Source organism: Geotrypetes seraphini, chromosome 2 (assembly GCF_902459505.1).
Source record: "Geotrypetes seraphini chromosome 2, aGeoSer1.1, whole genome shotgun sequence".
Taxonomy (NCBI): domain Eukaryota; kingdom Metazoa; phylum Chordata; class Amphibia; order Gymnophiona; family Dermophiidae; genus Geotrypetes; species Geotrypetes seraphini.
In genome coordinates this window covers 37,544,009-37,568,980 of record NC_047085.1, presented here as the reverse complement: position 1 = coordinate 37,568,980, position 24,972 = coordinate 37,544,009, and the positions used below count along the sequence as shown (strand labels likewise).

Below are 24,972 nucleotides of genomic sequence, written 5' to 3'. Positions count from 1 at the left end.
TGTGCCTTAAGTGTCCAGCGGTCACGTCCGCAACCGCCTTCAGCTCTCGCCTCCTCCAGCACCGGACACACGCACAAGCTGAACTGCCTCCAATGGTTACCTTACGTTCTGGAACGTTGCCCGTTACCTCACGCAAGCGCTTTCCTGCATCTGTATGTGATTGTGAGGTGGAGTGGAGAGGACAATCGCTTGCGTGAGGTTACAGCAGTGAGGCGGGCAATGTTCCAGAATGCGACCGCCGGACATGACCGTCGGATACTTAAGGCACAAGTTTTCTTTAAAGAATCATTCTTTATAATACCGAGGGCCTCAAAAAAGTTTGAGTCCACTGACCTTGGGGTTTAGCACCCAAGAAAAGGATCTGGGTGTCAATGTAGAGAATATGATGAAACCTTCTGCCCAATGTGCAACGGCAGCCAAACAAGCAAACAGGATGCTAGAAAGACTACAAAGGTTAGGGTCTTTAGCTTAGAAAAGAAACGACTGAGGGGAGATATGATTGAAGTCTACAAAATCCTGAGTGGAGTAGAACGGGTACAAGTGGATCGATTTTTCACTCTGTCAAAAATTACAAAGACTAGGAGACACTTGAAGTTACAGGGAAATACTTTTAAAACCAAGAGGAGGAAATTTTTTTTCACTCAGAGAATAGTTAAGCTCTGGAATGCATTGCTGGTTTTAAGAAGGGTTTGGACAATTTCCTGGAGGAAAAGATCCCAAGGAATAAGCAGTGAATTTCCCCAAGCTATCTTAATAATGGCTTATGGACTTTTGTTTTAGGAAATTATCCAAACCTTTTTTTAAGTCCTGCTAAACTAAGTGCTCTCACCACATTCTCTGGCAATGAATTCCTGAGTTCTCTGCTGTTGCCATACCAAGCTTCAGTTCGCTAGCTGATGTGTCCTATCCAGCATTGGAAGGCTTCCCACAAACTACCCAATGTTCCTTAATATGATACCAGTGTAGAAGTCAGCACTTCTGATACCTCTGATAACTTGGATACCTTTTCTTATGAACCAGATTCAGCTGGCTGCAGGCACTAGCTTTCTCAGACTTCACCCTGCCTGCTCTTACCCTGGCAGCTATTATGGAATCCACTGGGGAAAGCACAATTGTTGACTCAGCGAGGTCTCACCCTCTGGAAGCTCAACTGGTTTTCTTTTCCCTGTTGGAGGATAAATTGACATTTGCCCAGAGGTGAGAGCATTTTGAGCTACAAACTAGAGAATGACATGGGAACAAATTTTTCCCTGTCCCTGTGGGAACTTATTTTCCCATCATGGTGACTTATTTTCCTGTCCCTGCCCCATTCCTACAAGCTCCATCCTCATCTACACAAGCCTCAAACACTTTAAAATCGTAAGTAGCAACACTCTAGAGCTCAGATTGTGATGTCATAATGCCTCATTCCACCAATGCCTAAGCTCCGTCCTCATCTGCACAAGCCTCAACCACTTTAAAATCATGTGTTTGAGGCTTGTGCGATTAAGGAAGAGCTTACAGGAATGGGGCAGGGGCATGGACAGCGACAGTGACAAAACTCATGGGGACGGGACAGGCAAATTGAGTTCCTTCGGGGACAGGGAAAAATTTGTCTCCGTGTCATTCTCTATTACAAACCCGTCCATCAGGCCACAAACAGGAGAAGAGGCTGGAGCTGCAGGGTAAGTTCATACCTTCCCCTCACACTTTCCCATAGGAAACCAACCCTTCAGGAAAACGGTAAACGCAACCAGATTCCTGTGCTGAGTTCGCAGCTTCTAAATGTCTGCCATCTTGGCTCACCAGTCCTATAAGTATGAATGAATTTTGCAAACAGGCTTGGAATATGCCTATATATTCACTGTGGATGTCCTGACAGGTTGGGGAAGCCCTGCTAGGCAATTAGACTAATCCCCTGGCAGAACGAACGCAGTCCACAAATAGGACTGCTATCATTTACTTACACTGTAGTGACTTTTTCTCAGGACCAATAACCTTTAATATTCTTACTAGCAGTGAACTAGAGATGAGGGGTGGCTTTATATCATGAGGGTTAGTGAGCCTGAATTTTGAATTCTTTCCCTACCACTCACTTTGTTGAGCTCAGCAAGGTGGCCTTGTGCATAATCTTCAATTGCAATTCTTAGGGGTCCTTTTACTAAGGTACATTAACCGATTTAGCGCGTGCTAAAAGATTAGAATATAACGGGTGTCTTAGCATTTAGCGTGCACTAATCTTTGTAAGGAGTTCATTGGCCTGCATGGTGTCACATGATCAGGGGTTTTGACTTATTAGCTTCCTTCAAGCCGCGGTTTTTTTCATTTTCCGGCTCATTAAACATGGATTTAGCATTTCGCTAAGATATAGAACTGCTCTGGTAAGCCATGTAGCGAATTTTAAACGTAGGTTGTTTATACCGTTGGGCTCTTTAACTCATACAATGTTTGTTTTTTACAGCGTTCTCCTTCCCCGACCCTGATGAAATAATGAAAAGCTAAGTAATTGCTACTATGCTACTAGTGCTACTATGCTATAAAGTATTAAGCACGAACACTTTATAATTTATTAGGAAACAAAAAATATATAAAAAGAAAAAAAATCACACACTATAAGGTTCCTATGAGGACAGCTACCATACGTTTATACTGTGTGGCATTCTGAGGAACTGGTGTGAAGTTTCTTCATAGCTTTTCATTAAGCTTATTACTCTGGTGGCTAGTTTAAGTCTAATATTCCCAATAAGGTACAGCAGCCACAAGAGAAGAGGTGCACAAACACAAGGGGCTGTTTACCCTTCCAAAAGCTGGACATTAAGGGGTTTTAAGGAAGCCACAGATTCACAAACCTAAAGAGAAAGTTCTAGGAAGAAAACCAGGGGTATAGAAATGCCCTATCCAATTCAGCAGATACTTCCTGCTCAAGCCTCAGGTTGGAGAACTCCCCAACCAATCACGAGGAAAACATGCAAACCAGGTAGCTGATGGGAAAGCAGACAGGAAGCAAGCCAGTTCCTGCTCCAAGGTCTGGCTCATTAAAGAAGCTAAGAGAGCCTGGTGAAGTCTCAAAGCAAGGTACGACTCATTTTATTGCAGCAGATATAGAACAGTTATCCATTGGTTCTGAGGAAGATTTCAATGTAGGGGTACAAACAGAATCTATGGACTGCTCAGCGATTTATTCTGAAATACCTGAAGCAGAAGCAATAGCATGGGGGCCAAATGCCTGAAATGTTAATGAATCTGCTGTTGAGAGTAATAAGCTTCTAAAGCTCAAGCTGTGTTTTGTGCCAGGAATAGAGCTACTGAAGCTGAAGTGAGCTACAAGCACTTAGAGGCTCATAGCAGGTGTGGAGACTGTGTAGCTAAGCTGGGTCTTGTTTGGAACCGGTGCAATGCAGTAGCTATAGCAAGATGTTTGGTATTTTGAACTTTTAAATAGAGAATAACACAGAAACCAAGTTGTTCTGATTCCCCCCCCCCCCCTCCCGTGTCATTCTCTACTTTTAAATGGAAAAGCCAAACAGAAGCTTTAAGGACAATAACAAACCTTGAAAAGGGAATGGGAGGGAATATAATACCAAACTCAATGGGTGGTGGGTGGTAAGTTCTCTTTTCTGGGCCAGGATAGCGGAAAGCCCAGTGGAAGAATAATTCAAGGTACTGCTTGGAATGTTTGTTGAAACCAAACTAAAGAAATATATGTGAAACTAGAATTGTATAACTTGCTGAAGGAAGCCTAGGGCATGGCCCAGACTCAGGCCTGAGTGAAACCTGCATTAAACACAATTTTTCATTTTCTTTCGGTCTTTTGTGTATAAACTGGTGACAGGATTCTGAACTATGCTAATCAATATAATGTTTATGCCTTTATGGAAGCTGAACTGATGAACTGCAAAAGAAGGTTTAAGTCACTATGGAGAAATGCCTTTTGAGTTTTTGGCTGTCTGCATAACGCTTATCCTATATGTTTGAAGCACCAGAGATACTTGTTTTAGGAAAAGAAAAAAAAAACTTTAATCCAAGGAATAAACTTGTTTGGGAAACAGATTTTTGGAGTGTTGTGTTGGCACTTTTAAAACCATTTTCTATTACACTTCTTTGCCACTCCATTGGACCACTCGGATTTTCGCTTGTGCTGCTCAGAGAGGCTGGACCCGCGGTCAGGTGTTCCTTGACCATCACAATATGTATACTCTAGAGGAGAGTAGGGACAGGGGAGATAAAATTCTTGAAAGGTATTAATAAAGAAACAAATCTTTTCCAGAGAAAGGAAAATGGTCAAACTAGAGGGCATGAATTGAGGTTGCGGGGTGGCAGACGTAGGAGTAATGTTAGGAAATTATTTTTCATGGAAAGGGTGGTTAATGCCTGGAATGTCTTCCTGAGAGAAGTGATAGAGATGAAAATTGTGACAGAATTAAAAAAAATACAAAGCATAAGTGCAAAAACATTTTTTAATTCTATCACAATTTTCATCTCATAGAAACATAGAAAGATGACGGCAGATAAGGGCTACAGCCCATCAAGTCTGCCCACACCATTTACCCACCCTCTTAAGTCTACTGACCCCCTAAAGTATAATTGTAATTATACTGTCACTCTACTGACCTGCTCATTCAAGTCCATACCCTAGTGACCCTATCCCTTGGCATGACCCTCGTAGGGATCCCACATAGGTATCCCATTTGTTCTTGAAGTCTGGGATGCTGCGTGCCTCGACCACCTGCACTGGAAGCTTGTTCCAATGCTCAATCACTCTCTCCGTGAAGAAGTACTTCTTGGCGTCTCCACGAAACTTCCCTCCCCTGAGTTTGAGCGGATGTCCTCTTGTGGTCGAGGGTCCCTTGAGAAGAAAGACATTATCTTCCACCTCGACCCGTCCTGAGATGTATTTAAATGTCTCAATCATGTCTCCCCTCTCCCTACGCTCTCCCTCTCTCAGGAGGACATTCCGGGCATTAACCACCCTTTCCATGAAAAAGAATTTCCTAACATTACTCCTAAGTCTGCCACCCCACAACTATCTTGCCTGAGTCTGGTTGTGACCCTTTTTCACTTTCAATAAAAATATGTTTAAAAAAATAAAAAAAGCATGGGATGAACACAGATCTCTAATTAGAAAATGAATGGTATAAATGAAAGATCTAAGGCTGGTACTGGGCGGACTTACATGGTCTGTGTCCTGTATATGGAAATTTGGTTCAGGTTAAGCTGGAGAAGGCTTTTTTCCCCAATTCTTTATTCATTTTTTAAAAACTTATAATAAGTGTAACAGCATTTATAACATTTTAAACTCAAATACAACACAATATTCTGTTAAAATCCATATCAGAATTATATCCCCCTCCCCCCTAATCAATAACATTCTTTAAATTCAAGAAAACCTTCCATAAACCCCATTCCTATATACTTTATTTAATATTCAAATCAAAAAACCCTTCCCCCCATCCTGAATGTGCATTTTTAAGGGGAAAAATAATATTCAATCATTACAATATTTTGTTAATGGCTCCTAAATCTCCTGAAATTCTCTAAAATTCCCCTGCTGTGTGGCTATTGTCCTTTCCATTTTATAAATGTGACATAAAGAGTTCCACCGATTTTTCAAATTACTCGTAATCTGTTGTATGGCAACTCCTGTCGTAAGAAGTAGAAGCCTGTTATTCTTAGATGATATTTGGCTCTTAGCCCTCATTGACATGCCAAACAGCACAGTATCATACGATAATGCCACATCATTTTCCAACATACAATTTACTTGACCCCATATTGATTTCCAAAAAGCAAGAATCAATGGACAATAGAATAACAAATGATCTAATGTCCCAGCTTCGAGATGACAATGCCAGCATCTATTTGACTTAGAGCTATTTAACTTCTGTAAATGAACTGGGCTCCAAAATGCTCTATGTGATAGAAAAAAACATGTTTGTCTCATAGATGCAGACACTGTACATCTCATCCTCCAAGCCCAAATTCATGGCCATTTAGATGCAATAATTTGATGCTTAATCTCAATGGTCCAAATTGAGAAGACCAGTTTTTGGTTTTTTATTCATAAATCCAGATATTAATTTGGACCATTGAGCAGCCTGGTGTCCCAGAAAATCCACCTGAAAACACAAGAATGGCAAACTATACTGATTACTAAGATTTTTCCATTCAGGGAACCCTACCTGAATGACCTGCTTCAATTGCAACCACTTATAATTTTGTGATTTATTAAGACTATATTTGTGTTGCAATTGTGAAAAATCAAGCAGCTTGCCATTAGAAATAACATAATCTAAAGCAGTGTTCTTCAACCACCGGTCCATGGACCAATGCCGGTCCACAGAAATTTCCTGCCGTTCCACAGGGCCAGCACATGCATCAGGCCCAAAACAGTGTTCTTCAACTGCTGGTCCACAGTGCGATCGATACGGCGTTATCTTCAAGCCAGCTCCCTCTTCCTAACTGATTCAGTGCACAAAGCCACAGGCAGTGGCTCCTACGGACATCCTGCGCCTGAACTGGAAGCCTTCTCTCTGATGTTGCAACGTCAGAGGGAAGGCTTCCAGATGAGGCACGGGACGTGCAAGGTGCAATTAGTACTATTATGGGGGCGGGGTCTGGGGTGGATATTGGGTAGAGATGGGCAGGGTCTGGCCCACGACTTAGCCCAGTGTTCTTCAACCGCTGGTCCACGGACTGATGCCGGTCCACAGAATAATTCTTTTATTTCTGCCGGTCCATAGGTGTAAAAAGGTTGAAAAACACTGATCTAAAGTGCATATACTTGGCTTCATCCAATATTTCCAGATGACCTTAAATCCGCCAATTTGAATCTTGGAGTTTAGCCATAGGGTCTGATACAAGTTTTGAAATAGGTGTTAAGTTATTAACATATCTTAAGGCTTTCCATGTATCTACTAATATTCTATTTCCTTTATATAACCTAGGCATTTTGATACTGAGAACATGGTTTAATAACAGAGGACTACTACTCCAAAAAAAAATCGATAAGTACCTCTTCCAAATCAAGATTATAAATACAGGTTCCACATGCAATTGACTTGTACCTTATCAAGAGGGAAAGACCTCAGCAGCCTGCTCCATGTACCGAATAGTCAATTCAAGCAATGGTTTCTTCAGCAGGACAGAATTTCCATCATAGGTCATAAAACCCTCACAACCACCCGCCAAACTTTTTATAATAGTGTCTGTAACACCCAACACTTTCAATCGGTGAATGGTTGAAACAAAAAATATAATGCACTTATCTGTTCGCAAATAAGAGCCCGACGGGACCCGTTTCGCCCTCCTATTGGCTTCTTCGGGGGACTTTCTGACAGCTGAACAGAAACAAGAAAAAACAAGTGCTTCAATCTCATATAGAATATTGGCACAAGTGTACAATTGTCTCTAACACTTTCACGAAATAGTACTCACTGCCTTCAGTTAAGACTCACACTCGTCAAAAAAATGGCGCCGGTGGCGAACAAACGCCACGCATGCGTATTTAAAGACACCCACCATGACGTCACTATTCACTTCAGAAAAAAGAGTGCCAGCCAATGTTCCCATTCAAACCAGTAGGTTTTAAAGCACTCAGTTGGAATGTCCATCTGGCTTCTCTTTGCAAAAGTCTTGTGTGGCGATCACCTCCCCGATCGTTTTTTATTTCCTTGTCAATGCACATACATCTTAATTCATGAAACGCATGGGAGAAATCAAGACGGTATTCAACTATTTTTTTCTGAAGTGAATAGTGACGTCATGGTGGGTGTCTTTAAATACGCATGCGTGGCGTTTGTTCGCCACCGGCGCCATTTTTTTGACGAGTGTGAGTCTTAACTGAAGGCAGTGAGTACTATTTCGTGAAAGTGTTAGAGACAATTGTACACTTGTGCCAATATTCTATATGAGATTGAAGCACTTGTTTTTTCTTGTTTCTGTTCAGCTGTCAGAAAGTCCCCCGAAGAAGCCAATAGGAGGGCGAAACGGGTCCCGTCGGGCTCTTATTTGCGAACAGATAAGTGCATTATATTTTTTGTTTCAACCATTCACCGATTGAAAGTGTTGGGTGTTACAGACACTATTATAAAAAGTTTGGCGGGTGGTTGTGAGGGTTTTATGACCTATGATGGAAATTCTGTCCTGCTGAAGAAACCATTGCTTGAATTGACTATTCGGTGCATGGAGTAGGTTGCTGAGGTCTTTCCCTCTTGATAAGGTACAAGTCAATTGCATGTGGAACCTGTATTTATAATCTTAATAACAGAGGAAACATGAGTTGCCATTCCAACATCAACCAATCTGGGAACTTTTCTATGAGCTCTGGGAGGATCCAATACATACCCTGGCGCATAATATAGGATTGATGATACCTATAAAAATTAGGAAAATATACCCCACCCTCCATGATTGGCTTTTGTAAAGATACTAGAGAAATTCTTGCAATTTTACCTAGCCAAATAAATTTTGTAAGAATACTATTCAATTTTTTTTTAAAAGGACCCCGGAAAAAACACTGGTAACATACCCATCTGGTAACAAACCATAGGCAAAATCATCATTTTAATAGTTTGAACTCTCCTCCACCAAAATAGATGTAATGGGTTCCATTGCTCACACATTTCTGTGACCTTTTGCAATAAAAATTTTCTCATTCACTTTCATTGTCTCATCAGTGTATTTTTTATCCAAATGCCAAAATATTTTATTCCCTCTTCCTTCCAAAGAAACGAATCAAATAATCCTTTTGTACAATGTACATTTAGTGGAAGAATTTCTGATTTACTCCAATTTATTTTGTATCCTGAAAATTTCCCAAATTTCTCTATCAAATCAAATCAAATCTGGAGAAGGCTTTGATGGAAACCCCAGTAGTTTGGAACATGACGGCAATGCTGGGCAGACTTTTATGGTCTGTATCCCACAAATGACGGGATGCTTTAGATGGGCTAGAGTGAGCTTCAGTGGCAACTCCAATAGCTGGAACCTAAGGACAGTACTTGACAGACTTCTATAGTACATGGCCAAGAAATACCAAAGAAAAAAGACAATTTAATTTTAATCATGAATTTATAATGCGTGTAAATATTGGGTAGACTAGATGGATCGTTCCAGTCTATATCTGCTGTCATTGACTATGTTACTTTGCTATTATGTATTGATGACCTGGTCCTGCAGAACCTAAAAGGGAATCCAGGAGAAAAGTATTACAGGCAGTCCCCGGGTTAATAACAAGTTATGTTTTTAAAGCTGTTCTTAAGTCGGATTTGTATGTAATTCAGAACTTGAAGATTTTCAAGGTTCAAGGTTTTATTAAAATTGATTTAATTGCTTATCTAATTTCTAAGCGAGTTTACCATGAATAATAATAATAAAACCCAATAATGGAACCCAAGCACAGTACTGGGAAAAGCTTTGGATTCTCGCCCAGAAATAGCTAAGAAGAAAAAAAAAAAAAATTTAAATTGAATCAGGTTGGGCAGACTGGATGGACCATTCGGGTCTTTATCTGCCGTCATCTACTATGTTACTATGTTAAAAAAGAGCATGAACATAATAAAAATGCCATTAACAATACCATTAATACTTACAAAAAGAAAACAATTAAAAAGAAATATCAACTAATAATTAGCATATTGAAAAGGGATAAATGAGACAGACAGATGGGAGACAGGAGGAAATAGGGTTAGAAATACAATTTGGATAGGAAATTAGAGGGAAAAAACCAAAAAGGAAAGGGCTCATTGCTGCTTAATTCCTTAAGGGAGTTAAAAAGGATACTGTAAAATTTAAATCAAATGCTAAAAGCTTCTTTAAATAAATGACTCTTAAGTAGGCTTTTGAAACGTTCGAGATTAGCTTCTTTAACAAGAGCTGGTAGAGTATTCCAAAGTTGAAGGGCTACGACTGAGAAAATGTCATGCCTTTCGGTTCCTATTATATGAAGGGAGGGGACCGTCAGCAATTTACGATTAGATGATCTAAGACTGCGGGGTGGGTCATATGAGATAAGATATTTATTAATAAATTGGGGCAGTTTAGAATGAATTGTTTTAAATGTTAAGAGAGAGATTTTGTAAGAAATTCTTTGATTAATTGGTAGCCAATGGGCATTTCGAAGTAGGGGGGTAACATGGTCGTATTTTCTAGATTTTGTTATTAATTTCATTGCGGCATTTTGAATTATTTGTAAACGTTTTAATTCTTTCTAGGGTATTCCTATAAATAAGCTATTACAGTAATCTAATTTTGCAATGATTAATTAATTTAATTTAATGTTAATGGTTTCTAAGAATTTAGAGATTGAGCGAATCAGTCAGAGCTTGAAAAAACATGATTTAATTACAGAACTTATATGGTTATGGAAGGTTAGTTTTTTTAATCAAATACAACCCCTAAGAGTTTAATAGAGTCAACATGGTCCAGGAGGGAGATTTCGAGAAGAATTTGAAAGTTTAGCGCTATTCCCTCTTCCCTCCTTCCCTCTGTTCCCAACTGTCTTTACTCGTGTTCCCTCTAAGGTACAGCATGCACAACCACACACTGTTCTTCATGTGGCCAGGCATCATTTCTGAATCTGCTGTAGGAGAAGTGTAGGAGTCTATGCCACTGGAAATCCTGCTAAGTGAAATCAAATGAAACCACAACCACGTTCTTAAGTAGCAACATTCCAGAGCTCAAATTGTGATGTCATAATGCCTCATTCCATCAATGCCTAAGAGCCAACTTCATCAGTGATGTCACAATGGCTTGATTATTCCTATACAGGCAGTCCCCGGGTTAAGAACGAGACACATTTTTAAAGCTGGTCTTAATTCGGATTTGCATGTAACTCAGAACTTGTAGATTTTAAGCTTCTTGCTGCTTACCTCTGCTCCCAGCTGACAAAAGGGCCAACTGTCCCTACCCGTGTTCCCTCTTAGATACAGCATGCACGACCACACACTGTTCTTCATGTGGCCAGGCATCATTCCTGAATCTGTTGCAGGAGAAGTGTAGGAGTCAATGCCACTGGAAATACTGCTCAGTGAAATCAAATGAAGCCATAACCGCATTCTTAAGTATGAGTCGTACTTAAGTTGTAACTCAGGGACTGCCTGTACACAGAGAAGAAGAGAGGAACCAAAAGGAAAGAGTGAGAACTGTAAAAATAAGAGTGTTTTGATAGAGGATTTTGTTGAGTTTTACCTCTGCATATTGGCCTCGTTACTGTAAGAGTGGAGAAGTAGCCTAATGGCTTTAGCAGTGTGCTGAGATTTTGAAACAGTGGTACAGTAAGCGGGCAAGCAAGGGGAGCGGTTCACCCTGGGCACCAGGGTGGAGGCACCGGCACCCCTCCTCCTCTCCCGCCCCCTCTGCCTCTTCCCACTCTTCCCCTTGCCATGTGCGTGCCCCTTCCCCCATACCTCTTAGTTGTTCACTGCCGCGAGCAACAACTTTGACATGTTCCTTGCAACTGCACCAGCTCTCCCGCTGACATTGCTTCCGGGTGCCGCGTATAGGAAGTGACATCAGAGGGAGAGGCGCCAGGGTCACCGAGGAGCACATTGAAGTTGTTACTTGCGGCGGTGAACAACTAGAGGTATGGGGGAAGGGAAGAAGGGCGTGCGCAGCAGGGGAGGATCGGGGAAGGAGCAAGGGGGTGGAAATAAGGGCAGGGGAGGGGCGCCTCTCACTGTCACTCAGGTATATTTTTTTCAAGTATTTCTTTACAATCCTTCAATATAGTCTCCCTGCTTTGCAATGACCAAGTCCCAACATCCGAGAAGCTTCATTATTCCATCCAAGACACCGTTTTTATTCAGTTGCTGAATGGCTCAGGTAAAAGCGGATGAAAGCTCTTCCAGAGATGCAAAACGATATCCATGCATAGGTTGTTTCAACTTTGGAAAAAGGTCAAAGTCTGGTGGACTCGTCTGGACTGAAGGGAGCATGAGGTAACACCTCCCAGCCGTATTCGCGTAGTTTTTCAGTGACGACATTCCCTATGTGCAGGTGAGCGTTGTTGTGAAGAATGAGTGGCCCAGCCAAGAGCAACTGAGGTTGGGTTTTGTGCATTTTTCTGTGTATATTTTACAAAAATCATGATAATACACTGCTGTGATACTTCTTCCACATGGAACTTTGTCTGTGATGATGATGATGCCTTCATGATCATAAGCAAAAATCATCATTTGTTTGACTTTTGATTGAGGTTGTGGGGAAGATGAAGCTCTCCACTTGTTGGACTGTGATTTCAGCTCCGGCTCAAAGTCTCTGACCCACGTTTCATCAATAGCAACAGTGTGATTCAAGAATGCCTGACCTTAAACGTCAAATCTTTGTTTCAGCATGGTTGCATTGTCCAGGTGTCTCTGCTGCTGTTCAGCAGTCAAGAAGTGGGGGACCCATCACACAGAAATTTTTCTCTATTACATCATTTGTCAGAATTCGGTATACCAATGTCGGTGGCATCCCTGTGGTTTCAGAAAGTTCCTTGCATGTTGCATGACGATCTTGTTCAAGAGCCTCAGCAACGAGTTTCACACATCGTTCATTGGTTGTTGATTTTGGCCTTCATGGTCTTACATCATCATCATCTGTGCTCATATGACCACTCCAAAAATGAGTTGCCCACCGAGAAAATGTACTACGATCCACTGTTAACTCACCATAAACTTCAAGTAACGCACTGTGGATTTCTGTTGGATTTTTGCCATGTAGAGATTCAATTTATTTTTTTTATTTTTTTATTTTTTTATTTAATTTTTTTTTTTTTTGACCTCTGATCGTCAACAGACACAGTACCCGAGACACCTGCAGCCTCCATTTCCCATACTTGTCACAGCCACACTATGTACACTACAGAACTCCTAAGCACACGTCCTGCTGCGTCAAGCACTGAAGTGAAAGTGAAACAAGGTTTACTGCAATTGCATCATCCACTCCCCAAAGTTGCCAACCTGTGCATTATTTATGAAATGACCCTTGTATGTACTGTACCTAGAAGCAACACACCTTGAGCTACTACTGAAAAAAGGCTCAAGAAAACCAAATCCTTTTTCTTTTGAATAAAAATACAATTGTGATTTTTTTTTTTTCCAGAGAGTGGCCTGGATAGAGAATATTGTAATGTGCCTGAGGGGTGAACAAATGGTTACAGCTAAAGAAGACAGTATCCAACAGAGGTGAGGCCTTGAGATGTAGCTTTCCAACCCCTCAATATGGCCCTAGGGTCAGGGAAGAGGACTTTTGCTCCACCCTACCCTTTAAACCTTGTATAGCCATCCGACACTCCGGCCATTAATTATATAGGTGATTTATTTTGCAGCGCATTAGCTGGGCTTTCCTCATTTCATATGTGCTTTTAGGATTAAGATTTAGCTCACGCCTTTTCAGTGGCTGTTCAGCTTGTTCAGTTAATTTACCTAGACACAAAAGACTGGAAATGGAACTATAATTTTCTGAGGGATTGTGTGATCCTATGATGGTTTCTTAATAGGCTGCAGGATGTCTTTATTTTTTTTTTTTCAAAGAAGGAAAGGAACGCTTTCCTCAAAAAAGTATTAAAAATACTCATCAAAGGGGCAGTTAAAGTGCCCTTGACATATTTGATAATTCGTGTCACATAAGGGTCACGAATACAAGAAGAATTGCTTAACTTAGACGGCATACCTAAAGCCTTAGTCCTGGTAATCATTGAAAAGGATTGCCATTGAACAATGACCTCTTTATCAGACTGAGAGAAAACTGTCCATCAAGAGAAGCACACGAGGAAGCAATTTTCAAAGAGAAAAAAAAAAAAAAACAACCCCAACCTGCACTTGACTATTAGGTGAATCTCTTCATAAGAAAGACCTACTACAAGTCTGCAAGCCACAGAAAATAACGTGTGTAGGCAGCAGCATGAATCCTATAATTAAACTTTCTTGATCCCATCTATAACAATATGATATTTAGTCAATTGTGCCAGAAACAAAATTCTTTAAAATCAATAGAACCTGTGCTCCCTAGGGGATAAAAGGCAATCACACAGAGAGTGAAAACTATTAAAAACATAGTCTGACCAGCGAACAGAATCCAAAGACAATTCCAGATTATCATACATTGTAGGATCGGCAATAAATACTAAGAAAAACCCAAATGCATCCATCACAAGAAGGAACTCATTAACACGTAGGCATGAGGATCGATCATATATGTTAACTAAAGCCCCCCAAAAATAACATTGTGTTTGACATTTGTCTTTGATAGAGCAAGCAGACTATCAATCAGGTCCTTAGGGTTGATACCAGATGGAATATGGGACCACTAAATCGCACAGATTCCTCAAGTTTTAGAAGTTACTACAATATTCCAGGCATTAAACTATTTCAATATAAAGAGCAACTGAACATAAACCAGCCAAAACAACACCATATTTGACGCCACAGCATGTTATGATCGATTCCCAAGTTGGACAAGGATGATGAAAGGTCACTGTGGGAATATCAAATAACCAAGATCAACTGATGCATAAAACAGAGATAATTCCATGAGATTAAATAATCAATGTTTAGTTTATACAGGGCCGGTTTTAGACAAGCTGGGGTCCAGGGCAGAAATGAAGGAGGGGGCCCCTCTTCTACCCATTAGCCTGATCAGGCTAATGAAGCTCGTTTCCTGCGGTGCTTATGCGCATCAAGACTTTTGGATTGCTTAGCTTTTCCACATTTCTTCCACCCCAAGACTAGTAGGGACCCCTGAGGAAGACATTCTTGTCAAAACACGGACCATATTGGGTCCAACGCTCTCAGCGGACTGGGTCCTAAAAGTTTTTCATATGGATTGCTATAATGATTTTTTAAATAAAGTCCATATTAGGAAAATTGTCTCTCCACAGTGGATTCTCCAGGGTCAATTTCTTTGCTCTTGCTTACAGATCTGCAACACTCCTTGCCAGCTTTTATGCCAACTTGCCGCCTTTACAATGAGGCTATAAGTTGAATGAGACAAAATCTGTTGTAATGCCAATTAATGTGTTGGATACTTTCCTATCTCAGTTGAAATCTTCCATTCCATTTCTATGGTTCCTACTGACTTTAATTCAAAACGCATCCCAATCCACATCCTGCACATGTTCACCAAGATCATGTGCCCAAATGTGTTCCAAACTTCCTTAATGTTAAACTTTCTGCAGCAGACCTTAAACAATTATACCACCTGAATATCGGACCACTCATGGTATCTACTAGTGCTGTCCAATTCACGATTTGAATTGATTCACCGATTCAGGTGAATCATCGATTGGGTGATTCACCGATCGAGTGAATCGATGGGAATCGATTCATGTTTTGTTTTGTTTTTTTAAATCGGGCTCACCGATTCGGTGACAACCCTTCTCCCCATGCCTTCAGACATCCTAAGATTCAAATTTTCTCCAGATGTGGTTAAATTTAGGCAGTGCAGAGTGCTTAATAGTATGCCAGTGGTGTAACTTATCTTCCATCCCATACCAATCCGGTTGAGTCTGTTGCTCCACTGCCGCTCCTGCTTGAGGAGGGAGGTTGCTGCGAAGTGCGAGGTTTGTGCAGCCGAAGTTTGGGCAGTTGGGGGAAGTGCTGTGAAGTGCGAACGAGTAGAGGAGGTTTGGGCAGGTGAGTCGGAGATGCGGAGGGTCGGGGACTCGGGAGAAATAAATGGTGATGGCTGCGGGCGCGTGCCGGTTTGCCTGGTGTTAGGATGTCATGCCTTTGCCTCACGCAGCGGGCCTGAGGCTTTGCCGAGGCCTAGATCCTGGAGTGTAAAGAGCGATGGTCGATCGCTTGGAGAAACTGAGAAAATAATGTACTGATTTATGGGAAACTTGCTACGAGTGTATAAGAAAGTGAAAATGTTGATGTTATGATGAGCTTTTATTATAGTCTTCAAGCAAAAAAAAAAAATCGAAATACTTGTACTTCTGTAGCTTTAGATCAGGGGTGTCAAAGTCCCTCCTCGAGGGCCGGAATCCAGTCGGGTTTTCTGGATTTCCCCAATGAATATGCATTGAAAGCAGTGCATGCAAATAGATCTCATGCAGATTCATTGGGGAAATCCTGAAAACCCGACAGGATTCTGGCCCTCGAGGACCGACTTTGACACCTGTGCTTTAGATGCATGTTTTGTTTCCTAAGCGACACATTTCTTATCCCTAATGTTCCCTCGTGGCTTCTCCTTTTCTACCCCGTTCTTTTTTTTTAATCATTGATTTCCAAGGAAAATGAAGGAGGAATAGACTAATAACGCAGTGGGCCGAGATATTTTTGTTTAGTGTGATATCTATATCAAGCTTTTAGTATAGATGGCACATGCTGATTCTAAGAGAGGTGTCCCTCCCCCCACTCTCTTTTTTTTAATGCCATTTGCATGTCTTCCCAGAATAGGCTTCTTTGGTTCTGGGTGCGACTTTATATATGGTATTTTTGGCCCCATTTACTTTCTTGGTTTCTCTTTTGCTCTTGACACCTCCCACATTCCCTCCAATATCCTTGCTTGCCCTTCATCCTCTCTCATTTCTTCTGCTCCCTTTTCATTATCTTGTTTTCCTCCCCAGCCCCTTTCTCTTAGGCTCTGACCGCTAAAATAGCGGAAGCTGGTATATTTTTACTTGTAAGGCACCTTAACGTTTTAAGATGCTCACTGCCTTAATGTTTTACTCTGAATGGTTTTTGCCAGCCACAGTTTAGTAATAGTAATAATTCTCCCCCTCCCCCCCTTACCTATGCTCTTGGAGATTTTTAAAGATTCTTTAGCAATTGTGACACATTTTAATACAGCATGGATGGCAGCTAGACGCTGTGGGAATGACTCAAGTAAGATGGTTGCTAGAGGTGCAGGCTGCAGTGCACCCGACAGTTACTGATGGGTGCATTGTGGTAGATCCAGTGGTCGAACATGTTGATTGTGGTGGTCCTAGATGTGTTTGATCCGGGTGTCATCGTGAACAATATGCTGAAACCTTCCTCTCAATGTGTGCCGGTGTCCAAAAAAGCAAATGATGCTAAGAATTATTAGAAAAGGGATGGTAAACAAGACTAAGAATATTATAATGCCTCTGTATTGCTATAAAAGGGGTGATGAGGCTATAAAATAAACCCACTAAATACAAAAATTCCCCAGTGGAAAAACTTTACCAAATATTATAAACCAAATAATTCCCACTTAACCTAACATGTTAATGAAAGTTCAATTCTAATAACAGGAGTTGGCCTCAGTAATGGAGCCTACGCGTAGTCGAAATCAATGACTGGGGTGTTCAGCGTAGTTATCCTTGCTCCTTATTCTCCAATCATTGGCCTTACTCCTGTTAAATTACTTTATTCAAAAAGATTAAATCTACTATAAATTTCTTATTTTAATAATTTCTTTTTTTCTTTTTCCAGTTTTATAACTTATTATCATTAAAACATTCTATTAAACTCATTCTACCCCTTTCATTATACTCTCATTCTATTCCTTTCACTACACTGTCATTCTACTCCTTGGCTGTCGCCATTTTGTTGAATTGAGACCGCTTTCAAATGAACATTGAGCAGCAACGACTTGTTTCCCAAATTATCTGGCTCTGATGCAGTGGGTTTGAGTTTGTGCCCACGAAACGCTGGCCACGTTTATAACGGAAAGCAGGCAGTTTCATGAGAAATATATAATATTGTAATGAAAGGAGTAGAATGACAGTGTAGTGAAAGGAATAGAATGAGAGTATAATGAAAGGGGTAGAATGAGTTTAATAGAATGTTTTAATGATAATAAGTTATAAAACTGGAAAAAGAAAAAAAGAAATTATTAAAATAAGAAATTTATAGTAGATTTAATCTTTTTGAATAAAGTAATTTAACAGGAGTAAGGCCAATGATTGGAGAATAAGGAGCAAGGATAACTACGCTGAACACCCCAGTCATTGATTTCGACTACGCGTAGGCTCCATTACTGAGGCCAACTCCTGTTATTAGAATTGAACTTTCATTAACATGTTAGGTTAAGTGGGAATTATTTGGTTTATAATATTTTATAAAATAAACCCACCAGGATGTTTGAAAAAAACACCCAATTGGACAGGAAAATCAAATTGCAAAATCAATTCAATAGGCTGATTTGAATCAAATTTTTTCCCCCTGAATCGGGCAGCACTGGTATCTACCTTTGGAGGACTTTCCCTCTCTCATTGATGGGAAAGATTGAATTGTATAATATGGTGTTGGTGCCTCAGTGGATTCCAGTTTTGCTTTCTGTTAAACATGGCAAAGAATTGGGGAGAAGTTTGAGTTCCTATTTATGGAATGGGAAGCGAGCCAGATTACCCTTATCTGCACTGATGCGGCTTAACAAGATGGCGGCCGGTTAAGTCATTAATTGCACGGTCTCCTTCTCCCTTTTTATTTTTTGGTTTTCTCTGTTGCTTTGTTTGTTTTATTTAGTAGCTCACTTTGTTTAATTATCTTTATTAATCTTTATTTAATCTTATTTTTGATTTATATTGATTTATATTGCTTGAGCCTCCACTCGTGAATTCTAGTCTAATAGCTACCGATTTGACCGTTGGTTTCTGGTCTAACAATTTGAAATGCCTACATCCTACCTGTTATTCCTTGCACTTCAGGCAGGTTTAAGTTGAACCTGGTGACTGAGCCATTGCAAGTAATAGTGATGTTTGAAAGACACAAGGGGAGCAGCGCTAAGGTCAGCGGGGGTGGCTGAGACTTCGTGAAGCGGTTGGCTATTTAAGATCTGGAGGCGCCATATCTGAAATGATCTGCATAAACACTGAAGTCGGCAAGGATGCAGCTTCACGTTTTTCTACTGACAGAGTGACACCGTCAGGATGGGAGGTCCGCTGAGCCATTATGTTTATCTGAAATTTCACCACGTCCGATTCCTTGCCAACCATAGGAGTGGTGTGGTGAGAGGCGGTATCGGCAGTTGCGAGGGCTGGTAGAGAGGAGCGCTGCTGGACCTAGGAGTGGAGAATTGAGGTCGGCGAGATCTGTGTGCAAGCTGAACTGTCCAGCGCATTGGTCGTCGACCTGGAAACTTTCTTTTTCATCGGAGGAGGTTTCCTGTGGTTGGTGTACATTGGATGAAAACAGCAGCTGATCGTATATAACGGCTGAAGTGCTTGGGACAGTGATTTTGTTGATCTGACTGAAGTGATTCTGAGTCCCTCTTGACTCTTATATCATCATGTTTACCATATCTTTATTTTACTGTTTTTTAAATTTATTTGTTTTATATCTTTATTTTAAATTTTCTTCAGAATTCCATTGCTCAACGGTTTTGTCTTCTACTCATATTCCCTTGTTATTCATTCTTTACACATTTATTATGGCCATATATTTAATTTTTCCATATTTAGTTTTAATTCAAAAAATTTAATTTTTATTTAGTTTACTCATATAATTATTACTGTGTTGTACACTTTGCTTTAAATAGAATTATGACCTTAGAAAGATCAGTGTACTCTTGTTAGGATGTTTCATATCTTGTTTATTATATCTCTGTCTTTATTTTTACTCCTACTGCTCAGTAACTGTCTTCTAGGTACTTTAGTTAGATTGTGAGCCTTCGGGACAGTAAGGGAATTCCAAGTACCTATTCTTTATTTATCTTATTTTTATTGTATCCTTTAATGTATATTTCTCTGTAAACCGCTTCGAACTTAACGGATTTAGCGGTATATAAGAAATAAATTACATTACAAATTACATTAAGGAATGGGGTGGATTGGGATTGCAGAATTTGAAATTGTTTTCCCAGGCTTGTCGAATAAGACATCTAAATGACTTGTTCAGGGGAACGCATCATTTTTCAGCAACTTTATCTGAACTTACTCTTTGTGAACCTTACCACTCAGCTACTTTCTCCAAGCCAGGCGTCTCCCGGCGTCTCCCGGTGTCTCCTATGGGAGACATTTTGTTCAAACCCCTGCGCTGGGTATGGCGGAGCCTTTGCAAAGCTCTGCGGATTCCACACACCACCACGCCATTTCTGCCATTTTTGAACAATAGTGATTTTCCACCTGGAACATCTCAGTTTCCTTCCTCGATCTGGTGGACCACTAATACGCAATACAATTTCCAGGTTGTCACATTTACTGGCTCTCTAGATAAGTTTGATACCCTACAATCTGATCTACATTGGACAGCTAAGGATTGGTTCTCCTACTCTCAGATGTCCTCTTATGTGAGGCCAATACCTCGGGACAGTCTTACTGACAGGAGAAGGGAGTCTCTCTCTGAGGCGCTATGTTTGTCTGCACAGACTCAGATCCCATTAAGGTTTCATCATAGGTTCCTTCAAGAGACTTTGGGGGAACTTCCTTATGATATCTATGCAGCTAAGTGGACTGGGGATTTACCATGTGTGGTCACAGATATCGTAATCAAGACTGGACTTCAATGCACTTCCCGTATCACACGTCACTTTGTTCGATTACAAAAATTGGATAGCTCTAAGTCTAATAAATGTTGGCACTGTCATCTCGAAGCAGGGACTTTAGATCATTTATTATTCTATTGTCCATTTATTATGAATTTCTGGAAATCAATTTGGGACCAAATTAATTGTTTATTAGATAACCCAGTGGCATTATCATATGATACTGTGCTATGTGGTATGGCAATGAGAGCAAAAAGTCAGATTTCTACAAATAATAACAAATTATTACTTATAATGACTGGGGTGGCCATTCAACAAATTACGTATAATTGGAAAAATTGGAGATTAAATTATAATTTCTGGTGGAATTCCTTATGTCATGTTTATAAAATGGAAAGATTTATTGCAATACAGCACGGTTTTTTCAGGAAATTTCAGGATGTGTGGGAGCCATTTACAAAGTATTTACTGATTAGATGACATTTTATTTTATTTTATTTTTTTTCCTTAAATTTACATAACCGTTCTTAACCCGGGGACTGCCTGTATCTCAACTTCTACAAACGGTCAACCTGAACCCCAAAATCCATCTCCACGCAGCTCCGCTCCAACTCCTCCGTTTCCCTCCTCTGCTTTTTTGCCCCCCCCTCTTAGGAAATCCAGAACAGTGTGAACACATGGCAATATTTCCACTTGTTGATGCAGGGGTGTCCCCCCCCCCATCTTTTTAAATACCTTCTGCATTCAGTGAGGACAAAGACTAAGGGTTCCTTGTACTAAGGTGTGCTAGCGTTTTTAGCACACGCAGATTAGACCACGCTAACCCCACGCTACGCAGCTAGAACTAACACCAGCTCAATGCTGGCATTAGCGTCTAGCACGTGCGGCATTGTAGCGCGCTATTCCGCGCGTTAAAGCCCTAACGCAGCTTAGTAAAAGGAGCCCATTTTTATTTTTAAACCCACAAACAAAAATCCCACTGCGGACAGCTTATCCTTTAAAAAATGCAATAGAGTCCAGCATTTTACCGTACAACTGCATAGAGAACGTTCTTACTTTGTCCTCTCGGAAAGAAAGTGAGCTGCAGAAAATGGCTACACTTGGAAGGCAAACTAAGCAGAAATTTGATTTAGAAACCTTCGGTCAGACAGCAAATGAGGACATTTTTGCAGGAAGCAAAAGCCGCCCCCCTCCCCCCTCCCTCATCCAATGCACAGTAGATGCAATCATTTATTACATTTTCCCAGCATTAAATGTTCTCTTATGCTCTGAACTTAAGTTCCACGAGGTGTGCAGGGCAAGGGATTTCATTTCTGGAGAACCTGTTTCAAATCCAGTTTGCCAAACGTGTGATTAATTTGGTATTGTCAAACTCAATATATAGTTCAGGTCAAAAGTGCAGCAATGCTACCGGTTTCAGGCTGTTCCCAAAGTAAACATTTGTTTATTATAAAACTTCCCAATAATTGTGCTTCATGCATAGTGTTTGGGAGTTGGTGCTTAGGAGGGGCTCACAGCTGGAAATTGCACATGTGGGAAAGTTCACACAGACCTTTTCTCAGTACTTATTCTTTTTAGGTTTGTTTTGATCAAGTTAGAGCCGCCTTTTTTTGATAAAATCTTTATTCATTTTAAAACTTACAATAAGTGTGACATTAAGTTTAAACATTTTAACATCAGCAATAATACAAATAATGCAAATCATATAACTTATCTCCCTCCCTCCCCACCCTTCCATAGCAAATATAAAACCATAAGTATCATATAATAAAAATTTTCTCCCTATCATTCTTATATTGTAAAATATTAAACTAAAAATTACCCCCCCAGTATTGAACTTGTAAATTTGAGGGAAAAATGGTATCTATTCATTACAATATTTTGTTAACGGCTCCCACACCTCTTGAAACTTCCTTAAATACCCTTGCTGTGTAGCGATTACTCTTTCCATTTTATATATATGGCACAATGAGTTCCACCAAAAATTATAATTCAATCTATTCCAGTTCTTCCAATTACTTGTAGTAGTAGTAGTTTACCCACTTTACTACTCTCTATATTTTGTTGTATGGCAACTCCTGTCATTATAAGCAAAAGCTTGTTGTTATTCGAAGATATTTGACACTTTGCCCTCATTGACATGCCAAATAATATAGTATCATAGGTTAATGCCACCGGATTTTCCAATAAATTATTAATTTGGTCCCAAATTGATATATCTGTGCTTTGTCTTTCTGGAAGTTAGTATTTGCAAGATGGACATAGAACACGATAGAGATACTAAGAGCACAAAGAAATAGGAGTAGTTTGAAACTAAACTAAACTAAAGCTTAACTTTGTATACCGAGTCATCAGAAGTTAGAGCCTTCTGTTAGACAGGTCTTTCCATTTAGCTGTCTGTTCACGCCTCTCTATATTTTGATTGTGCAAATGCAAGGCCAAATGTAAGATTTGGCAGCTATAGACAGGATTGGATTGGATTTATTAAATTTGATATTGTTTATTGAGAGCTTCTAAATCACTACAAATGACTGGGGAATCAATTCAGAACAGTTTATATGAGCTTCTGTAATGGTGTTACAATAGCAAGTTAGTGATTTCTGGGAAGGTTTTCAATATTGGCTGATTAAACCATAATCAATGTATGAGCTTCTGTAAAAATGTTACAATACAGAGTTAGAGTTTTTCTGAGATAGTTTTCAATGCAGACATAATTAAACCATAATCAATCTACCTGCTTATATATACACATATATTAGTATTAGTATCATGTACTGTGTTCTAAATAAGGGATTAAAGGGGTCAAGATCTTCAGTCAATCTTTGGTCTTTAAACTCTCTCAACTCTGGAATAGAAACATAGAAACATAGAAGATGACGGCAGAAAAGGGCTACAGCCCATCAAGTCTGCCCACTCTGCTTACCCACCCCCTGTCTATGCCCTAATGACCCAATTTCCTTATCTTTACCCTCATAGGGATCACACATGGGTATCCCATTTATTCTTAAAGTCTGGCACGCTGTCTGCCTCGATCACCTGCGCTGGAAGCTTGTTCCAATGATCAACCACTCTCTCTGTGAAGAAATACTTTCTGGTGTCGCCATGAAATTTTCCGCCCCTGAGTTTGAGCGGGTGCCCTCTTGTGGCCGAGGGTCCTTGAGAAAGAAAATATCATCTTCCACTTCGACACGTCCCGTGAGGTACTTAAATGTTTCGATCATGTCTCCCCTCTCCCTACGTTCCTCGAGAGTGTAGAGCTGCAATTTGTTAAGTCTCTCTTCGTACGAGAGACCCTTGAGCCCCGAGATCATCCTGGTGGCCGTCCGTTGAACCGATTCAATTCTGCGCACATCTTTACTGTAATGTGGCCTCCAGAATTGCACACAGTACTTCCAGATGAGGTCTCACCATGGCCCTGTACAATGGCATTATGACTTCAGGCTTTCGGCTGACGAAACTTCTATTGATACAACCCAATATCTGCCTTGCCTTAGATGAAGCCTTCTCCACTTGATTGGCAGTTTTCATGTCTGCACTGATGATTACTCCTAAATCTCGTTCTGCTGAAGTCCTAGTTAAAGTTTCTCCGTTCAAGAAGTACGTCATGCATGGATTTCCGCTTCCGAGGTGCATGACCTTACATTTCTTAGCATTGAAGCCTAGCTGCCAGGTTGAGGATCTCCCCTTTTTTTTAAGGAATTCCAGTTCATTTCAATTTTTCTGTAAATCTTTAAAAACTACTCTATTTGCCAAGCATTTTTGAAAATTAATTCTTTAGAAATTTTGCTATTATCTTCTATTTATCATTTGTAAATCATTCCCTGTTTATTTAATTGCTGTAAACCGAGTCGAGCCTTCTCAGAATGATGAATCGGTGTACAAAGTTAAGCTTTAGTTTAGTTTCAAACTACTCCTATTTCTTTGTGTTCTTAGTATCTGTATCACGTTTCATGTCCATCTTGCAAATACTAACTTCCAGAAAGACAAAGCACAGATATATCAATTTATCATATCCTCTACAATTCTGGATATCCCTATTGTGGTTCATCTTCTTGTGTTCCTAGTGGGATCTAATCAACTATCTCCTCTATTATTGGCTAAAGTAGTCTGTGACAAGGATGGTCTCTATCCCTTTCTTGAACTTTCTGGTGTCCTTTTCTAGTTTTAGCTCCTTCAGAAGGGCGTTCCACCACCTAGAAGCCATCGCTGAGAACATTCTTTTCCTGATGCTTTTGAATTTGATGTCTCTGAAGGAGGGAATTTAAAGCAGGAGGTTTTGGCTTGAGCGTAGTACACGTGCTGATGTGTGGTGATATAGTCTGGTGCTAGGTATTGCGGTTCGGAGCGATGAATGATTTATCTTGAATTTCACCCTGCTTTCAATCGGGAGCCAGTGTAACTCTTTAGGTAGCGGGGTGGCGCTCGTCTGCCTCGATTTTCCCAGCAGAAATCTTGCTGTGGATTTGCTTAACCAAGTACTTTGGAATGCCATGCACGATCACGTTGGAGTAGTCAAAGATTGAGAGAACTAGGGTTATTATTACACTGGACATTGCTTGATGGGTGAAGTAGGGTTTAAGACCTCTGATATAAGGATGAGGGCTCTTGTAGCTCAGAGAG

The 24,972-nt window shown here is 40.3% G+C and overlaps 1 long non-coding RNA gene across 1 annotated transcript in view; it reads left to right on the top strand.

Annotated features, from left to right (window-relative positions):
* The first annotated feature begins 2,308 nt into the window (after positions 1–2,308).
* The window catches only part of LOC117355527, a 48,850-nt gene continuing 26,186 nt past the window's right edge, over positions 2,309–24,972 (top strand). The window contains exons 1-2 of the long non-coding RNA XR_004538394.1: positions 2,309–2,360; positions 2,441–3,054. This is a non-coding gene — a long non-coding RNA (uncharacterized LOC117355527). The remainder of the gene's footprint in view (positions 2,361–2,440; positions 3,055–24,972) is intronic.